The following is a 19547-nucleotide window of genomic DNA, read 5'->3' on the forward strand; positions in this document are numbered from 1 at the left end:
AGTTGCTACAGCAGGCAGTCAATGCAGATGAAATGATTTTGCTACTAACTTGGTTCCAGTTATCATCAACTGGACGAAGGAAAATCCAGACAAGACGGTATATGATTTCCCGTTGCCCAGTTTCGTCGAGAGCAACTCCATGAACAACAACACCATCGCACCATCACTTGCTCACGCAACTGGGCCTCCTCTCGCAGCCGCTCCCACTCATAGCAGCCCGTCCTCAGTCTCTGGCGCGCTTGGTGGGCCTTCGTCTTTGGTTGAGCTCGATGCCGTCACGGTAATTACATGTCTCACCAACATATATATATATAATATTCCATTTTTGTTGCCTTTCGGATGTTTTACGCCAAAGACATATGTGTTTGCAGGTGAATGAAACCCCGTGCACCATACTCTACTTGATCAAAGGCCAGAAGGTGGAAGTGGGAAAGGGGATGATAATGGACCCCTTGCAACCCACGTTCCACAACCAGCCGATCCCTACTGGGCACTTCAGGGTTAGCTTGTCCAGTGTGAAATCGGGGCACGAGGATTTGCCTCCTCCAGTACAGCATGTGGGAGCGGACGACGAGACCCCGCCGCGGATTGGAAGCTGCAAGGGTTGGGTGCTGCTATGGCCGAAGAATCTTATTCGTCTGGAGCCGGCCGAGAGCACACCAATAACCACACATCAACAAGCATGTGCGGAGACCACCACCCCGCCTACGCAATTACCAGCTCCTGTAGTGCTGGGTGAGAGCGGCGTACGACATGATGAAGGGGGTGCAATAGTGCTGGCTGATGTAATTTGTCCTGTAGAACAGAGAATGGATGATGAGACGGAGGTCGACCCTATGGATTTCCTCAATACAAATGCATATGATTGTGACATAGAATTGATGAGTCAACCATATGAAGAATCGGGCTATCAGCTTGCTAATGAGGATATGGATGATATGCCCGGGCAGGAAGGTCGTAGCAGGGATTGCAAAAAGTCTCTCTTCATGAAATCCTCACAGGACACGCCTGAAGATGCCGCCTCAACACAGGCTCAACTATCCCAGCGCGAGGGTCGTACAGTACTTAGCCTGGGAACACTGGGGCAGGGGTTAAGGAAGGGTCTAGAAGGTGTGCCCAAGAAAAAGGAGAGAAAGAGATCGGGGAAGATAGCTGCCTCCAAACAAGCCAGAGCACATAGCAGCCAAACGATGCATTCTGAAGAGCGTGTACCCGTGAAAGGTGCGGCCATGTTCCATCTCACGGGCGAGCTGATGCTACTGCCGAAACCACTGGAGGCACTATCAGGGGATCTCAGGAGACTGCACGAGCATGTGTTGTCGACTGAGAAAAGCCTACTAGCCTCAAAGGATCCAGGATATCCGACATACGCGGCTCGTGTGCCTGAGGGGAAGTGCTACATCGAGACACGGCCCGCGGAGGTGTTCTTCCTGCGGTTTGACCATATCTTTGAGATGTTTCTGACAAGGCAGCTCGATTTTACAATCGTCCGCCTTTTTGCACTACATATGAGCTCTGTCATGAACAGTGAAGAAGTCTCGCAAATCTGTGTGGCGGATCCGTACTACATGCACGAGTCTTTCTTGAGTCTCGGCGACTTTGAGCGTGAAAATGCTAGGGACTACCTCCAAAACTTCATGGTACAGAATAAGGACCGGGAAATTGTCCTCGTGCCTTATCATCCAAAGTAAGTCAGCTTCAAACAACCCTTTCATACATTTAAATCATTCCTTCTCTCTCTATGGGGAATAATTTGAGGTGTCTTTTCCCCGCAGCAACGGGCGTGCCGTCCTTATCGTTCTTTATCCGCAAGTCTCCCACGCCGTGTATTTTGACCCTTCCAGAGACTACGAGAAAAAAGACTACACCCACATAATGAATATTCTAGATGATGCTCTCCAAGGCTTCAGCTTTAGAGGTGGCCACATGCAGATCAGGAAACAAAGGAACAAGAAGATGGGTTTCGCGCATAAAACTAACTTCTCCTGCATCCAAGTCCCAAAACCAAGCAAGAAGGATGGATTGTACATCCTCCATCTCATGAATCAGTTCAACACGATAACCAAAAGCTTCGCATGAGAAGCAGAAATGATGATCATATCCACAAGTGGCTAGAATCTCAAGGACAAGCGGATTATAAACTTAGAGATGACTTCTTTCGCATCCAAAGCGACATTGCGACGATCATCATGAAAGAAGTCGTCGATGAGAAGGGGATGTTCCACCATGGCCCTATATCGCGAGCTGACGTCCGAACTCGCATAGGCATGCAACGTCTAGACCTCACGCCATTCAAGAAGCTAGGGTCCATCCTCGATGATATGGAAGGATGGAACTTCTAGTGATTTATGATGCCGATGATGATGATATGTGTCGGTTGAACTTGTATACTATTTGTAGTGATGCAACTTTGTGATGTCCATGATCCCTGCCGAACTTGCGTAACGCTACTTTGTTAGTTTGCGTACGATGACCTGCGTATCTCTAGTTAATTAATTTGCATACTGTATGTTGCATCTAGTTGCTAACCCTTTGTTTTCGGTGTTCTTTAGTATATTTTGTTGCATATATATGATTGTACATCCTCTTCATGAACATGCATCTCTAACAGGTACCTAGTTTCTTGATGGCGAGATGGAACTGCTATGTCGTGTACAAAGGGAAGGTTCCGGGGGTGTACAACGAGTGGCATGAGTGTCAGGCGCAAGTGAATGGGTTCTCGGACGCCAGCCATAAAGGCTTCAAAAGCAGACAAGAAGGAGAAGCTAGTTACTTGAGGTTCACGCTAGCGCGAGAGAGGACTCGTAACCGCCATCTCATGTATTGCATAGTTCCGCTCTCACTCATAGTGATAGCTCTTCTCGCGTATACCTTTGTTTAGATGGATGACGTTGTAGTTGCAAGTATTTGAGACTTGCATGTATCGCTATTTTCGAGATGATGACAAGATACCACTTTGTGTTGGATGATGATTATGATGAGACTATTTGTATGTATATGCTATGATTACATTTGTGGTCTCGCAGGCATTTGTATGTGTATCATGATGACCTTTGTATGTGCTAAAGATTCTTCTATAAAGCCTGTTCAAATACAAAACAAATATGCCAGAAAAAAAACAAAAAACTACTAAAATTAGCAGTAGCGAGTGCAGAAAAGTTAGCAGCAGCGCGGTTGTAGCAGTAGCGCGCACAGGGGAAGCGCGCTATAGCTATTAGCAGCAGCGAGGTTCCTTTAAGCGCGTTGCTGCAACACTTGTGTAGCAGTAGCGCGGGTGGACCAGCGCTACTACTATACGTTAGCTGTAGCGCCTTATTGGTAGCGCGGGTACCCGTGCTGCTGCTAGCCTTTTCCCTAGTAGTGCTTTGTCTTACGCACAGCCACGGGCGTTTACTCTATGAAGCACAGAGTTGCCTATATGAGAGACGCTGATTTTAAAAGATTATTTCTTTGTATTTAAAACCACAGACATGAAGTCCATAGAGACACGGTTCTTTCTTGATAAAGTCTCTGCAGCCACGGTTATGTGCGTTTGTGACTTTTTGTATTTTAGTGATAAGGGTCGTAGACACGGGCATCAAATCCACAAAGGCATCATGTGGTATCATACAGAGTCATGTTCGCTTGTGTCTATTTTCTGAATGGTTCCGTCAACTCGTTTAGACGGAGAGGCACGGACGAGCAGCCCATGGAGGCATACTTGGGTATTAGGCAGAGTCACGTTCATGCGTTTACTACAGAAACATAACAGAATTCGATTCAGATGTGAACCCTCACTGTTTACTTTGTGAGGCATGTCCTTAAAAGCACGGGCAAGAACTCTCTGCAACCACGGTTCTATACCAAAGAGAAACTGTCAAACGCATGGAAGTCATGCAACGAGGGCCACACTTTTAGTAGTAGAAAAAGCACTTTATCAGCTGACGTTGCTCCTTTGCTACGCGCAGAGTACGGTGGCTGTGGAAGGCACATTATACAAGCAGAGAACGAACATCACGATGCCAGGACAAGGTCAAAAGCATGGTTGTGAGTCTGTAGTGTCACGGCTAAAATCCTCGAGTACGAAGAAAGAGTTAGAGAGAAGTAAAAAAAATTAAATACACTTATAGCCAACCATATAGCCAGTATGAATGACTAGGTGATGACTATGTATGACATGCCAACATCAGATAGCCTAACGAACCGTGTTAAATCTCCAAGGGCGCGACCGCACGAGCGATGCGAGGGGCGTGGTAGGCGCGACCACGATATAGGCTGCTGGCAGCCCTTGGATCTGAGATCAAACTGTTGCATGCTAAGTTGCTGAAAATTTGCAGAATAACCCTCCAGGATAGGATATTCACCCATAGGTCTAGAATCACGCCATGCACCCGTTCGATCTCAGATCCAAGGGCTCTCGGAAGCTCGTATCGTGGGAGAATGGAAAGCCACTACCCTCCGTTCGCACGTTGGCAGTTCGCTCCTACTCATCCCCGCACGTCCTTCAATACTATGGCGGTTCGCTCCTAGTCGTCCCGTCCATTCTCATTACGGCAGTTCCACTAATCCTAACCCTTCTCCCAAATCCATGGTGTCCCAAATCTCCAGGATCGGCGGTGAGTACAAGGTTAGAACCATCACCGGCGATGAGTTCGACGTCATCTACACCCGTTCTTCCGCGACGGTGAAAGGATGCCTTTCTCACTTCAGACGCATGTTCGAAAACTCAGATGATGAGTGGGTCGCTGAGCTAGATGTTGAGTACACCACATTCCTGGGACGAGAGAAGGATCTAAAGGATGAAGAGAGGAAGAAGCCCGCCGTGATCCAGGTTTGCGTGCATGACTTATGCTTGGTCTACCACATATGCCATGCCGATGTTTAATGCCAGGATTTTAAGGACTTCCTCGGGAGCAACCTAGTCAAATTCGTTACTGTAGACTTTGGTAACGACAAAGAAATCCTGGGTCGGATAGGCCTCGTTGTAGGCAACCCCTTCGACCTCCAGAAGAATCGGCTGGTGCCCTCTCGTCAGCCTTCAATGCTGACCCTGGTAGGAGCCATGGTTCATCCTTCATACGGTAAACTGGTGAAACCTCCATACACGTTTCATCGTCATGCATGGAAGCGGAATGTACTAGATATAGACCACATCCAGTACGCTGCAATGGATGGCTACCTTTGCTTCAATATCTACAAGGGTTGGATGAAGAGCAACAGCCAAGTGTGCGGTTCAAGCAAAGAAGTATCGGCCAAGAGGAAGAGGGACAAGGACAAAGTCGAGGACGTGGACGAGGACTCCGAGTAAGGTGGCAGTGTCATTGCTCATGGTGGTTCTAATGCAGTGTCTACTGAAACAGTTGCGAAGTTTAATTTCAGGTGTGCTTAATTTAATTTGAGGGGTGTGTTGTGCTGAGCCCCTAGCAGAACTACGTTATGTTTCTTCTCGTTACTTTAACTCTTCAGTATGTACATACTAGTATTTCTTACATTTCATCTTTTAGTTGGTATAGTACTACCACTCGTTTCTTCACATTATATACGTACAATATATATGGCCAACATCATATAGTCGGCAGTTTAGTTGTCAAAGAATTTCAGAGTGCTTAGTTTTGTCAAAGAATTCCAGGGTGCTTAGTTTTATTTGAGGGGTGGGTTGTGCACTTGTGCTGGACACCATCATTGTGACAAGCCTTTTTAATAGTACTATATGCATAATTTGGAGACGAGGCTCTCTATATGTACCACCTTTTTTTAATTTCAAGTTTTGCTCCATGGCGCAATCCATCGATACTACTACTGCACAAAAGTGGAGTATATACATTTTTTAAAAGGCTAGAGGGCGGGACAGTCTAGCTCGGTCGGTTTCACGAGAGGCGAGGGCCTTTGTGATTTGATGGCTCATTACTGCTGTCAAATCAAATAGTACTGCGCCGCCTGCTGCACGCACGGCGCCTCCATTAAACCCCTCCGTTAAACCCGCATGCAAACTGACAATCCTACAAAAGCACTAACCCGCATCCAAACTCGGTTGTGCGGTAACCAGAAGCACTACGTAACGCCCCGCAAAACAGGTTTGGTTCACCCTTGTGGTGGCTCTCTATGCTTTCAGCTCCTTTCATCTCTCCTGTGTCGCAGCAGAGACGCATGGTTGTATTGTTACACCATCCAACTTCATAAAGAAAGGACTGCGAACATTTACAAATAAACCTATCACCCTTATAATTTTTTACCAGCCGAGTAATAAAAATACCTAAACAAGCCAAATCTGTTATGCTTACATTTCCTTTGTTTCTACAACTGAACCAAATAAACATACAAGCCGTTTTTATAACCACAGTACGAGGACCAGAAACCGAGCTGTATACATGTCATACATACAACACAGCCCGGTTAAACATGCAGCAAGCATCTCCCCACTGAAACATTAAATCTACTTTATGTCTCTTAACCTTGGTGCCACAACATTTTATGGTCCTTCGGCCCGTACAAAACCGCAAAGCCACACATTTTCCTTCATGACTGCACGCAACACAAAAACAGACAACCCTACACATGGTGCAAAGACTACAACGGTTGTATGATAAAGTTTACATAAAACCCAAGCTCAAAAGAACACAACAACAAATAACTACATACACCTGGACAACTAACACAAGGCCTGATTTCAGCATCGACACCTGAACAGAACCGTCAAATCCAGGTATTCAACACTCCTCTGTCTTAAATGCGGACGCGCGTGGCTGCAACTTGATGATAATCTTAGACGTGCATGTTTAGAAGCCCTTCTAGGCCACTCCAGAAGCTTTTGTTGCTTTTCGTAAAATAGTGACGTGAACTCTGTGGGAGGGGAGGTAAACTTAATGGTCATGGTCTCCAGATCCTTTGCACTAAGAATAAAGAACATCGCAAATTCAGCATAACTCGCACAGTGAACATAACCTTCTAGCGTTACTGTCTTCAGACAAACGTCGTGATGTTTGAGAAACTGTCGGTACTTACGACGCCATTTGTTTTTTTCATCATAAGGAAACAACGATCCCTAAAATATAAATGATAGGTTGAAAATACTTAGCGTCTATAAAAAGAGATACAGACCATCAAAAAACCAAATGAAACAATTAGTTCTACCACCTCCGTAACAAGAAGTTAGACATAGACTTGTCTTTATATGGATGTATCCAACAATAAATCATGTGTAGATACGAGTGCATCAATTTCAGTCAAAATTAAGACAAGTATTTTGAAAAGGAACGAATACTACAGTATGCACATTTCTGAAGATCATCACCTCGACAAACAAGTTCTCCAGCTTTGGAAAGCATTGCAGCAAATCAACGACGGTGTCCACCTTATAATCAATGTAGATAAGCAAGGTCTTGACAGATTGACGCATTGTTGTTAGACTGACTGCCTTAACACCCTTGATGAAAACTAACAGAAGATGGATCACAAAACTAACAGAATAAAAGTTGGATGAAATAAAACTTGTTTCCTCACAAACAAAGTGAAGCTGGAAGTACCGTGAAAACTCAATACCTCAAGAAACGTGAGACGACATGGATACGGTTCAAACGCAGAGACACCTATTAACTCCAATTCCTGACTCTGCATTAATAATAGAACATAGACCATCAAATTAATAGAACAAACATCGGAACAAGTGCAGCTCAGTTCCAGTATGAAGGAAAGTCAGTACCTCAACACACGTCGAGGGAGACTCGAACAAGAATTCACCCAACGTCTCCAGTTTAGGTGCAGAGACAACGGTTATCGAGCAGTCGTAAACCAGACAATCAGCAATCAACCGTCGAAGCGAAGGGGCATCCTCAATAATGAGGTCTCCGAATGGACAAGAAATGCCAATGCTTACAAGGTTACATGAGTTTATTGTGACGCGACGACCTCCTCTAATGCAAACAATCAGGAGAGACTCAAGTGCAGGGCAACTAGAGTGGATTATGCTTTGCAGCGACCCGTCTGATATATCAACCTCCACAAGCGAGAGTCTTTTCACCAGTGGTATCTTAAGCGTCCCTACGTAATTGTCTGATATTTGGCAAAGAGCAAAGCCGAGAGTGTGGAGAGAGAGGAAAACCGAAACACGGACTCCGGTGCCGAGGGCGTAGTTGAAGTGCATAGATCCAGTAGAGTTACCTCTTGCGTCAAAACTCTTGGGAAGAGGTAGTAGAACTCAAGAACCTGGATATTGTCCAGCTTCCAGGATCGGAGCTAGGCATCGACGATGGAGGGTCTGCACTGTAGGTAGCACGCCGGGATAGAGAGGCGGCTAACCGAGCCAACATGGCTGGACAGAATGGATTTCGGAAGACTGACAACAGGATTTCGACAGATTCGCGTTCCGGAATAGCATTTGCGAGCGCGCTCCTTGCTGGAGGCGGACAGCTGAGACATAGTCTCGATATGAACTGTTTCTAGGGCGTTAAAGAGATGTGGGATAGGGATCTGGCGGCAGTCGAGATTCATAGGAGTGATGGGCCACAAAGGACGCCAGCGATGTGCGAGGATCCGAGTACGGATGCCATCCTTGATGGGAAGACGAAAGATGATCTCACCTAGGACGGCGTCGGGGAGATCGCCGATGAGATCCGGACGACATCCCTCTTCTTCCTCCTCGGATCGAGAGGGAGCACGTTCGCCGCTCCCATCCCCTCCGACGACCAGCGCACCCCCAGAAGGCGTCGTTGCCGGTGGCGCCACTCTCGACCTCTTGATGCTACGAGCAGCGCTTTCCATCTCCACCTTCGTTGCTGGGGTGGCGCCGCCCACGACCAGTGCTCACTGAGGTGGATCTGAAGAAATGGATTACAGCCTGTCAATCCACGAGACGCCTTAAATACCCAATACAGGGAACGGGGGGTCAAAATTAATTACTTCTTATATTTTTCTTTCTGTCAGGGAGGCCCGGGTTAAGTACTACTCGTAGCAACTCAATGGTAGGTTACTGCTTGAAACATTAAATAGAACCACAACTTTCAAGATACGAGATGCACTGTTGCACACGCAGACCAGGCACGGGGCGTGCCCGTCCATGTATTAATTATTTACGGCACACATTCAATAGAAGAATCTGTTTGACGCCGGAAGCACGGTTCTACAGTCATCTTGCCTCTACGAGCAGCAAAATTTCCCACGGACACGTTCACATTTAAGTCAATAGAAGATTCAAGGCCGTGCCTCTGCTTTGCAAATGATTCTACTGAAACGCTCCTGTCACGGCATGTCACATACCAGACACACGGTACGGCTTGGCATTGTCACGTACCAGAAACACGGTCCTGTCTTTGGCATTGTGACGCACTGTTCTACATGCCACACAGGCATGTACAAGAGTTCGTGTCTACGTTCGTGTCTCTTTGTGTTCCAGATAACTCCATTGACTCTAAAACCAGGAGAGGCATGGTATGGAGGCCCAGAGAGGAATGCTTGCGTTTTACGCGGGATCACAATTATCACAGGCACGGGAATGAAGCGCCTAGAGGCATGGTCTGTGGAATTACATATAGTCACGCTAACCTTAGTCTTACGCACAGCCACGGGCGTTTACTCTGTGAGGCACAGAATGGCCTATACGAGAGACCCTATTTTTAAAAGCGTATTTCCTTGTACATGCATAAGCACGTACATACAACATAGAGGCACGGGCGTTTACTCTGTGTTTTAGTTTCAAGGGTCACAAGCACGGGCATACAGCCCTCAAAGGTCTTCTAATTACATAGAGTCACGCACAGAGGTTTTCTAATTGTATTCACAATGAGTCGGTGGAGAGGCATGGTTTATTCTTACCCGGAGTCACGATTGTGCGATTATTACGGAAACCTAATAGAAACGGACAACTATCCGTGTTACAATTGTTTTCGTTGTAAGATTTTAACTCAAATGCACGAACCGTCAAGTGTGTCAGTGTATCAAGTCAGAGGTCACCTTCGTGTCTCTTTGTGCTCAAATGCATCAATTGATCTATAACCAGGAGTGGCAAGGTAAAGCTGCTCAGGGAGGCATGCTTGTGTTTTACGTGGAGTCACATTCGTGCGTTAATTGCGGAAACCAAACGTGTGTGTTACAATTAAGTCACTAGAAGATTCAAGGCCGTGCCTCTGCTTTGTAGATGATTCTGCTAAAACGCGGACAAAACCAAGTGAATGAAGTGATGGCAGAACCACGGCTTTTCAAGAACGAGACACACAGTCCTGCCTTCGGCATTGTAAAGCACTGTTCTACATGCCACACACAGGCACGGCCATGATTCCACGTGCCTTAGTAGCAACAGCAAACACCGTGAACCTACTGACAGGCACTATATCCATTTGTAAAACAGAAACGCAACCACAACCGTGACCCATTGTGTTTGAAATCTTTGCATCACAGAAGCACCGCGTGAAGGCACATGAGGCACGGTTGGACACGCATCGCAAGCACGGTTATTTGAACTACTTACAGTCATGCATTCATAACAGAAGAACATGCGTTAGAACAGGCGAGGCACAGTTACCACGAAAGCCACAGTTATGCAGCTCCAGAAGCACAACCCAGATTCCGTGCTTAAAAATGTATTCGTTCCATAACGGCGGGCGTGACCATGCAACCGTGAGAGTCACAGTTGAACACTCACCGGTGGCATGGCCGTGGCTGCCTGTGCCCTTAGGTTAATTTTATCTCTCTGTCACGCAGCAGAGAAGCATGCTTGTATGCTTATAACATCCACGTGCAAAAACCGAGGCGGCTGCGGAAAATAACCAGGAAACCTATGCCTCTGATATTTTCGTCCGCCGAGTAAAAAAACATAAAGAAGCAAAAGGCGTTCTTATTTAAATTTGTTTTGTTTCTATAACTGCAGCAAATTAACTTACAACCCGTTCTTATAACCACAGCACAAGAAAATAAACAATCCCAACCAATTTCTTGCTATTGCATCGCTCCACGCGCGGCCTTATTTTTGAATGTTCAACGATCCTGTTGGATGATAATTTTTCATGATTGTACAAGTTTAGAAATTTGTAATCACAATTGCAAGCCTATAAAAAATATCAGTGGTGTTCTTATTTGCCAGGTTAGAAAAGAAGAATCACGAGGATGTACAGGGGCGAGACAAATATATTTTTTTTGGTTGAGATTTTAGACACTGACGACACACGTTCGTGACAGCTTAGAATGTTTATATGACAGCTTCTTTCTTTAAGGAAAAATATTACAAATGGTGCCCATAAGTAAAAGGAATGATAAGAACAAACATGCATGACTTGAGTGATTGGCATGGGCAAGTTATTCAGTGGCACGTACAGGTGCAGGACTTGGTGCACGCATGCATGTGTAGCCTCGACCCGTTGGCCGGACTAATTCAAACTTCTTGAAGCCTATCATTTAGTTGGATAGTATCCATGCAACGCGTGACCCTGCCGTTGGCATTTGACTTGAACACTTGGAGTTTGTTAACTGGATAAGTACGCATGGATGATACTTGGGAGTCCCCACCGGAGATTTAGTGGATATGCCGTTGGCCAGCAACGGCTGAGTCTACTCGAGGATGTATCATCTAGCTTTTATATAAAAGGGTCTAGCGAGTTGCAAGCTGGAGGGGGTTAGTGTTGATGGGCCGCGGCCGAGCGCGATGGCGCAGTTCTCACAACATCCACGCCGGAATCACCAGGATCAAACTCCCTTTCCTCACACAGTCACACCACGTTCACCCTTCACACGTACACGTCCATATCCATATACTCCTCCACATACACGGTTGTTTCAATCTTCATAACATCAAGTCTTGGATCAACGACGTTGCCTGGTGAGTTAATCGCATGAAGGTAACATGTGGTTATTTTCTTTTATTTTTGTTCTCTCTGCTAAAGGTTAGTGACATCTAGTGGCTCTACATGGTGATGTAATCGTTGCCGCCGATGTGTGTTGATCCGATGTAAGAAAGGAGAGTGATGACATCTAGCGGCTCTACATGGCGATCTAATCGTCGCCGTGGATGTGTGTTGATCTGATGTAAAAAAGGGGAGAGATGACATGTATCGGCTCTACATGGCGATCTAATCGTCGCCGTAGATGTGTGTTGATCTGATGTAAAAAAGGAGAGTGATGACATCTAGCGGCTCTACATGGCGATCTAATCATCACCGTAGATGTGTGTTGATCTGATGTAAAAAAGGAGTGATGACATCTAGCGACTTTACGTGTGTTGATCTGATGAGAAAAAGGAGAGTGATGACATCTAGCGGCTCTATATGGCAATCTAGTCGTCACCGCGGATGTGTGTTGATCCTAAGTAAAAAAAGAAAGTGATGACATCTAGCAGCTCTACATGGCGATCTAATCGTCGCCGTGGATGTATGTTGATCCGATACATAAAAAGAAAGATATGGCATTGCGGCTCTACATAGCGATCTAATCGTCGCCGCGGATGTGTGTTTATCCGATATGGAAAAAGTGAGTGATGACATCTCACGCCTCAACATGGCGATCTAATCAAGCCGCAGATGTGTGTTGATCCGATCTGATCTAAATAAAAAGATTTATAACATTTCGTGGCTCTACATAGCGATCTAATCGTCGCCGTTGATGTGTGGTGACTGATGACCCAATATAAAAATAGAAGAAGATTTATGACGTCTCGCGGCTCTACCTGGCGTTCCAACCGTCGTCGCAGATGTGTCAATTACTTGCGGTTGTTGAATCGTGGTGATCTACAAAATTTCACACAATTGTCATTCTCTGAGGGACAGCCACATGCCTACACACAGACACTCAAAGTCTGACGTCGTGATCAGAACATTTAGCACACATGCACGCCAAGTTTGCCAAGTCTTTATAAAGAAGATTCATACGTCATGCCAGGAGTATTTTCATCTTATCTGGTAATAATACCCATATGGCCATCTACACATCTACACAGGAATGAATAAGAGACCGTCATTGACAATCTATACAGCCATGATTCAAATCATACAATAGTTCATCCTTTAGTCTCAGCCAATTTATCCTCTTCCACAACCGATGAGGTGCGAATCCCCATACACCTCCTTACCGATGAGGCAAGATATATTCTGTCCGTGATTGACAAGGCAGACCACTGACTTGAGACTTCATATTTTCCAATTGATGGCTCATGGAGAACTGAAGCTCAATATTCCTCCATTGATGACATTGTCATGACTACATCATTAGCAATGCAGTTTTTGTCTCAAGCATTTATAGAAAGGCTTATTTTGAGTAGAAGATTTGTTGTACCCACCTCACATGTAAACATTTCACATAATGGATTTGGCCTCCGTGCCACCGTGGTTTTTTACCCAATTTGGGTTTTCCACGTTAAAATATGTGTCTCTTGCATGTGCTTCATCGGTTTATTTACACTGATACTCCATGAAGATATAAAGATGACCATTTGTGCAGCTTAATCGGAGGTATTCTGTGCGTATCAATCCACCGATGTAATTAACTAGAATCCTTTCGAGGTTCTAGGAATCAGGAACCCTTTACAACCGTCTCCGTCATATGCATATTCAGGCGCATACAAAAAGTACATGACAAATGGAAATATATAACTTATTGATGATCTATATTTCCATTTCATGTATTTGCAATACTTTAATTTGTATACAGTTGTATACTGGCACGCCCGCACCTAAAATGCCAACACAGATAAATTTTGATATTTTTCTAGCGTAAAATAGATCCATACTTCCTTCCCGACCCTTGTGCAAACCGACCCTTCTGCGTAGCTATTCAACCTATTTACCTGTAAAATTAATATTCATACATAAAAACAAAGTGAAAGATTGCAGTCATCACTGTTTTTTCCTCACGTCCTGTTTAAGCTGCATTATTACCTTTTAATTTTTCTATTCGTACGGTTCTCCGGTACCAAAAAGTCTCCACTCAGACCTTTCCTTTCTGGAAATGAACTGCGTAGATTCCGTGCCTTGTCCCGGACTTCCCTGCACGCATTCTGTGTGCCTGGCTTGTGTCATGTTTGATTCTAGCGTAGATGCAAGACTTTGGTCAATGCTCCCTGCTGTCAGTGGGGTCGTTGGAATTGCTGGCGTCTGACGTCTTCCTCCTGGGCTTGGAGTGCATTGTCCTGAGCCGTTTGATGTCCTCGATGGTGTTGTCGGTGTTGTCGGCCATTTCATTGACCTTGCCCTCTTCTCCAGCTGTGATTTCCTCTTTTCCTCTTCAATCCTCATCCTCTCTTGCACTTCTGGGTTATCCGGGCAGTTTGTTTTCATGTGACCCTTTTCTCGACAACGGCCGCACTTGGTTGCGGCTTTGTAGCCTTTTCCTTTCTTCTCAGAACCAGCTTTGATTCGATCTCCTTTTTCGTACCCTTTGAGCCACTCATGGGAGGGTTCTTGAGAGTTTCGACAAGAATGCATGTGTCTGGTTCCTCGGCAAGTGCTGCCATGACCTTTATTTTCATGTCTACCGTACACTCATGCAGCACAAGGTATGCCTTCTCTTTTCTGCATGCATTTGAACAGATATCCGACAACTCAGCGTAAGCGAGGCCGAATCTCATAGTTTCATCGTCTTGTATGCTCATGCTATCACCTTGACTTGTAGACAGAACTTTCAGACTCTCTGATAGATTCCTGGTCCATCTGGGGATGACAAAGGATTTTGGAAGTTGATCAATCATGCCTGTTTGGTCCATCACCTTAAGCACATGGCAGCACTGAATGCCATCCCTACTCATTTTCTTGCAGCTGCAACTGTATATTTCTTTTTGCTCATCCACGTCTACCCTGAACTCAGACCTATCAAATTCCTCGCCGGGATAAGGTCTCCACACTTTATCTCCAGCATCAATAATCCTGTTTTAAAAATACTGCCTCCCCTTTGCCAGATCAGAGCACTTGAAGTAAGTCCGGTTCCGTAGCTCCAGCTGGAATTTCCTGAAAATTTCATTCGTGTATACTTGACTTGCTTGTCTTTCAATCGGAAAACCCATCTCTAGTGATGGCACCTTCTCTTCTGTTCGGTATCTTTTCATGTCAAGCGTGGCGAGGCAATTTTGATGAATCATGTGATACGCTTCAACAAACCTTTTTATAGTGTCCGAGTGGTCGACGTAATTCTTCCACATAGAATTCGTGCTCTCACTGTGAGTGGTTGTTGACGAGAAAGGATAGAAACAGTCCTTGAAGTAGGCCGGCACCCAAAAAGTTCGGAGTTCCCATAGCGTGTTCAGATGTTTGTTGCCTTCCGCCTTGTGCAGAGAAATTGCTGCTTTCCAGGCACGCTCAAACTCATCTTGATCAAGTGAGTTTTTGACGATTCGAAATATATCATCAGACATCCCTGGGTGTTGCGCAAACACTATTGCATTATTTTCCTTCAGGTTCTTCCTAATATGCCACCAGCAGAACCTGTGCCTCGTCCTCGGAAGAGCTTCCTTTATTGCAATCTTCATCGCCTGGTCCTGGTCTGTTATTATGTATTTCGGCTCTTTACCTCCCATTGCCTCGACAAACGTGCTTAGGAGCCACTTGAACGACCCTATTTTCTCATCCTTCAAAAGGCCTACCCCAAATAGGACGGTCGACCCGTGGTTGTCGACACCTATAATTGGTGCAAATGGCAAGCTATATATATTCGTAGAGAATGTGGTGTCAAAAGACACGAAATCTCCATATAGATCATAATTCATCTTACACAGGGATTCTGTCCAGAACAGGCTGCGCACTACATTGTTCTCTGTCTCTTCCACATGGTGGAATCCCGGCCTCCGCCTCTGCATATCAGCAAACAGTTTCATGGTGTCTGCGATATCAGTGCCGCGCTCTCCAGCCCTCTCCCGGCATGCAATGTTGCTTATGTCAATCGTGTCAAACATAATTTCTCGCCTCGATTTCCCCATGGCAGCAAAAATCTGCATAACCTTCCTTGGTTCTAACCTCGCCTTCTGCAGCACTTGTATAAAGAATTTCTCCTGAGGTGTCATCTTCTTATAGCATCTCATGAATTTCAGCATCCAATTAGATGGGTGAAGCTCGTGGTTGTGCTCTAGACGCACGTTCTTCAGATACCATTTCCTCCTATCTGTATCCCTCTTGGCTGTTATTTGGACTGGGCAGCTTTCCGGATCAAGCAGTTGCTCCTTCTCTCCTTAACATGTCTCTCAGTTGTTTTATTCTGCCCTTCCTTGGTGCACTGAAAAACCTGCTTGTCAAGCTGCTGATCATATGTCGATCTTCTACTCGTTGATCATTTGGCAGTAAAGCCAACCTTTCTAGCATATCTGCAGAAAAAGAAAAAGCACTCATCCAATGATCTGAATACCATACCACCTTTTGGTTCGACCGCTTCGGTGACCTCCTGAATCGTTGGGTATATGAAATCTTTAAACATGTCATCCATTTCTTTCTCTACAATGGTCGGCGGCGCCATGATGATTCTGTCCACCGTGTCTTCGTTCGTCTGATCGCATTCACTTCTGACGACATCAGTCTCATCACCAGCGACAGGTCCACTTACAGCGGAGCTGCTGCTGCTTTGTTGTTTGTCACACGCAGCAGAATCGTTTCTGCATGCCACAGCCAAATCCATAAATGAGTCTGCCTCTCCAATGTTGGATTGTGCAATGCTGCTCCCTATTTCTCCGGCACTCGAGCAACCAAGGGACTGTGCTGCTTCTACCATGCAATCCGTGCTGGCACTGTACGCTATTTGCTGCTGTGAACGTTGCATTTCCTTCGAAATGGATGGAGAACCATGGCATTTCTTTCCCTCGTTTGTTATCCCCTCCGCCAAATCCTGAACACATGGCAAGAAACATAATTAGATATCCAGAGCAGCATATGCACTTTTTTAATTTCTAAACAAAAGATTTATACGACTCATCAGGGCTCATCTGGTATACCAAAACCAGACCCGTGCCTCTTCACCGAGTATAAGAAATACACCAGAGGCACTGTTCACATCACGAATGCAACCATGCTAGACACACATCTGCACAAAGAGGCACAGATGTGCTTCTGTTTACACCATACAACCGGAGACGCACAACAACATCCTATATAAAAGAACAACTGCACATACATCCGTACAAGACGGACAGCCGTCCTCCTGTTCTCCACTTTACCATGTTCTCCCATAAAATTGTTTGTGTGTTGAATTGAAAAAGCATAGTTCTGACGTCACCTTTGTTTTCCCATGCCTCTCTTGTCCAGCAAATCTTGGCGACAACCTCCGTGCATTGGTGATTTCGCTGACGATTTTGAATGCCATTGGAGATCCTTTGGAAGGACCCCTCATGTTGAACGCCACAGGTGATCCTTTCAAAGGACCTTGCCTTATGTTTTTATCAATTCGTGGACTACCGCGATACTTGCTTCCTTTCTCGTACACCTGCGTGTGGAAGATACTGCAATTTAAATATACCAGATGAAAACAAAGAAAAAATTGCTCACAAAAAAATACATTTGCTTTAAATGTTGTTGCACGTTCGTATATGTTGTCACCTGTATTGCTTTCTGATTCTACTGTATGGTAGAGCTTATTGCTCCTATGTTTGATTTTTTCGTTAGGCTCTTCTTGCTTGTGCAAACCGTACCGAATCCTTGAACACCAATGCTTTTGTTGCCAATGATCCTTCTGCTTGCATCAAAGGAAATTCTGTTACCCTGCACCTCTTCATTATGACCGCCTACAAACGCTGGGCCGTCACAACTCCCGCTCTGCGCCTTTGTGGGCATCTGTGCCTTCAAACCAAAAAATAATTAGACGCACGTGCGACCAAAACTTCCACATACGTTAAAACCAGCGTTTGAAATTTTCGTCGTTACCTGGACAATCTGCTTAGAGGAGTCTCTGTTGCTTAGAATGCTCCTCTTGGCAGGTGTCTGCTGCACACCATGCTCCTGGTTGGGGCATTTGCCAAGAACTAGTATCTCACTCTTGGCTCCAATTATTCCAGCCCGCATGGCATGTGCGTGTTTGACAGCATCTACATCCTTGATCTTCTTCTCGTTTTGTAGTAAAAAAAATTCTTCCACCTCTCGATACTCAACTGCAAAGTAGATGCACATGATAAACAGATATTACAGCATTCATCCAGGATATATAAATCATTTTTGTTGTTGTTAATAATCTACTATTTGGTGTTCTCAGTGGTGACACCTTGACAGCAAACTTCCCAGGAATAAAAGACCAAACACTAATGTTCAACTGCCTTACTATTACCTGCCTCCCATAATTCTTGCCGATGTCGTTCAAAGACCGACCGTCCCTGTTGTCCTGACCAGACGACGCACTCCTGAACATCTGCCCTGAAAATGAGACGTAAAAAATATAAAGGTTATAAACCTGCAGTATCAGTGTTGAAACTTTTCGAAGTCGTTATCAACAGAGATATATTTTTAGTCCTATGTAATTAACAAATATAAATATATACATATATTAATTTTTTATTAAACTACAACCTCAACCAAAGTGAGATCCTCTCATGCTAATTTGCTTGTGCAACACTTAACACAAAGATAACCATGAAACCTAACAAAAGTAACAACCTCGTATTACATGGACGAGAAGATACAAAACAAAAAACAAATTGAAATCAAAGCTACAGTGTAAAACTAAACAGTCTTATACTATGAATCCCGACCACAACAAATTCATTAATGAATTGAATCTCGTGTATCAGGAATTGCCACGCAAAAGGTGCATTGATAATTTTTTTTACTAACCTTTGATTGCTGAATCTTATGCGCTGACTGTTTGGAAGTCACACCTTTCTAAATGGTGAGGGGTCTGCTTCCCTGCAGTTTGTCAGCGATCCCCTTCAATGATTTTGAATCTCGGAGAGAGAGAAAAGAGAAAGAGAGAGGGAGAGAGAGAGAGAGAAAGAAAGAGGGAGGCTACTTCATTTTTTTGCGTGCAGGAGAAGAATAACCTGATAGGTGGGGTGAGTTTTGCGACGCATGAAAGATGGGCCTGTTTTTTGGGCGTGAGGAGATGTGGTAGGTCGACTTCACTTGACCGTCCACGACACTGACAACTGGGCTCTCAGTTACTAATTCCTCTAAGTATCTCACTAACTTGTGGGGTCGGCCTTATATGAGTCCTATGAGGAGTACCTCCATCTGAGGTGTGAAAATGTGGTAGGTGGACTTCAAGCTCATACTGACATGTGGGCTCTCAAATAGTTCCTCCAAGTATTTGACTAACTTGTGGGGTCGTCCGCAGATGAGTTCCAGATCTCTCTCCATCTAGCATCGATGGCGACAGGCGAGCTCTCCAAAGGAAAGCCAATCCTGATCCCTCCGCAGAGTTCGCTCGTCAATCCATTGCATTCTCGCCATGATTATGCCACCGATTCAATGTTTGAACAAAAAAAAGTACCGGTGCTAGCAATTCCGCGGGCTGCGTACACACCGCATGTGCGCAACACAGCAGGTGCGGCGCGATTTGAATATTGGTTCCGCATCCAATTATCTTCAGCTGGTCCATGCTCAAACTATTGCGCCGACTTAACAGCAGAGGGGTTACAGATTTAAAAATTGGACTCAGCTAACCTCACTTTAACCATGCAAACTGCATGCTTG

This window comes from Triticum dicoccoides, chromosome 1A (genome assembly GCF_002162155.2).
Source record: "Triticum dicoccoides isolate Atlit2015 ecotype Zavitan chromosome 1A, WEW_v2.0, whole genome shotgun sequence".
NCBI lineage: Eukaryota > Viridiplantae > Streptophyta > Magnoliopsida > Poales > Poaceae > Triticum > Triticum dicoccoides.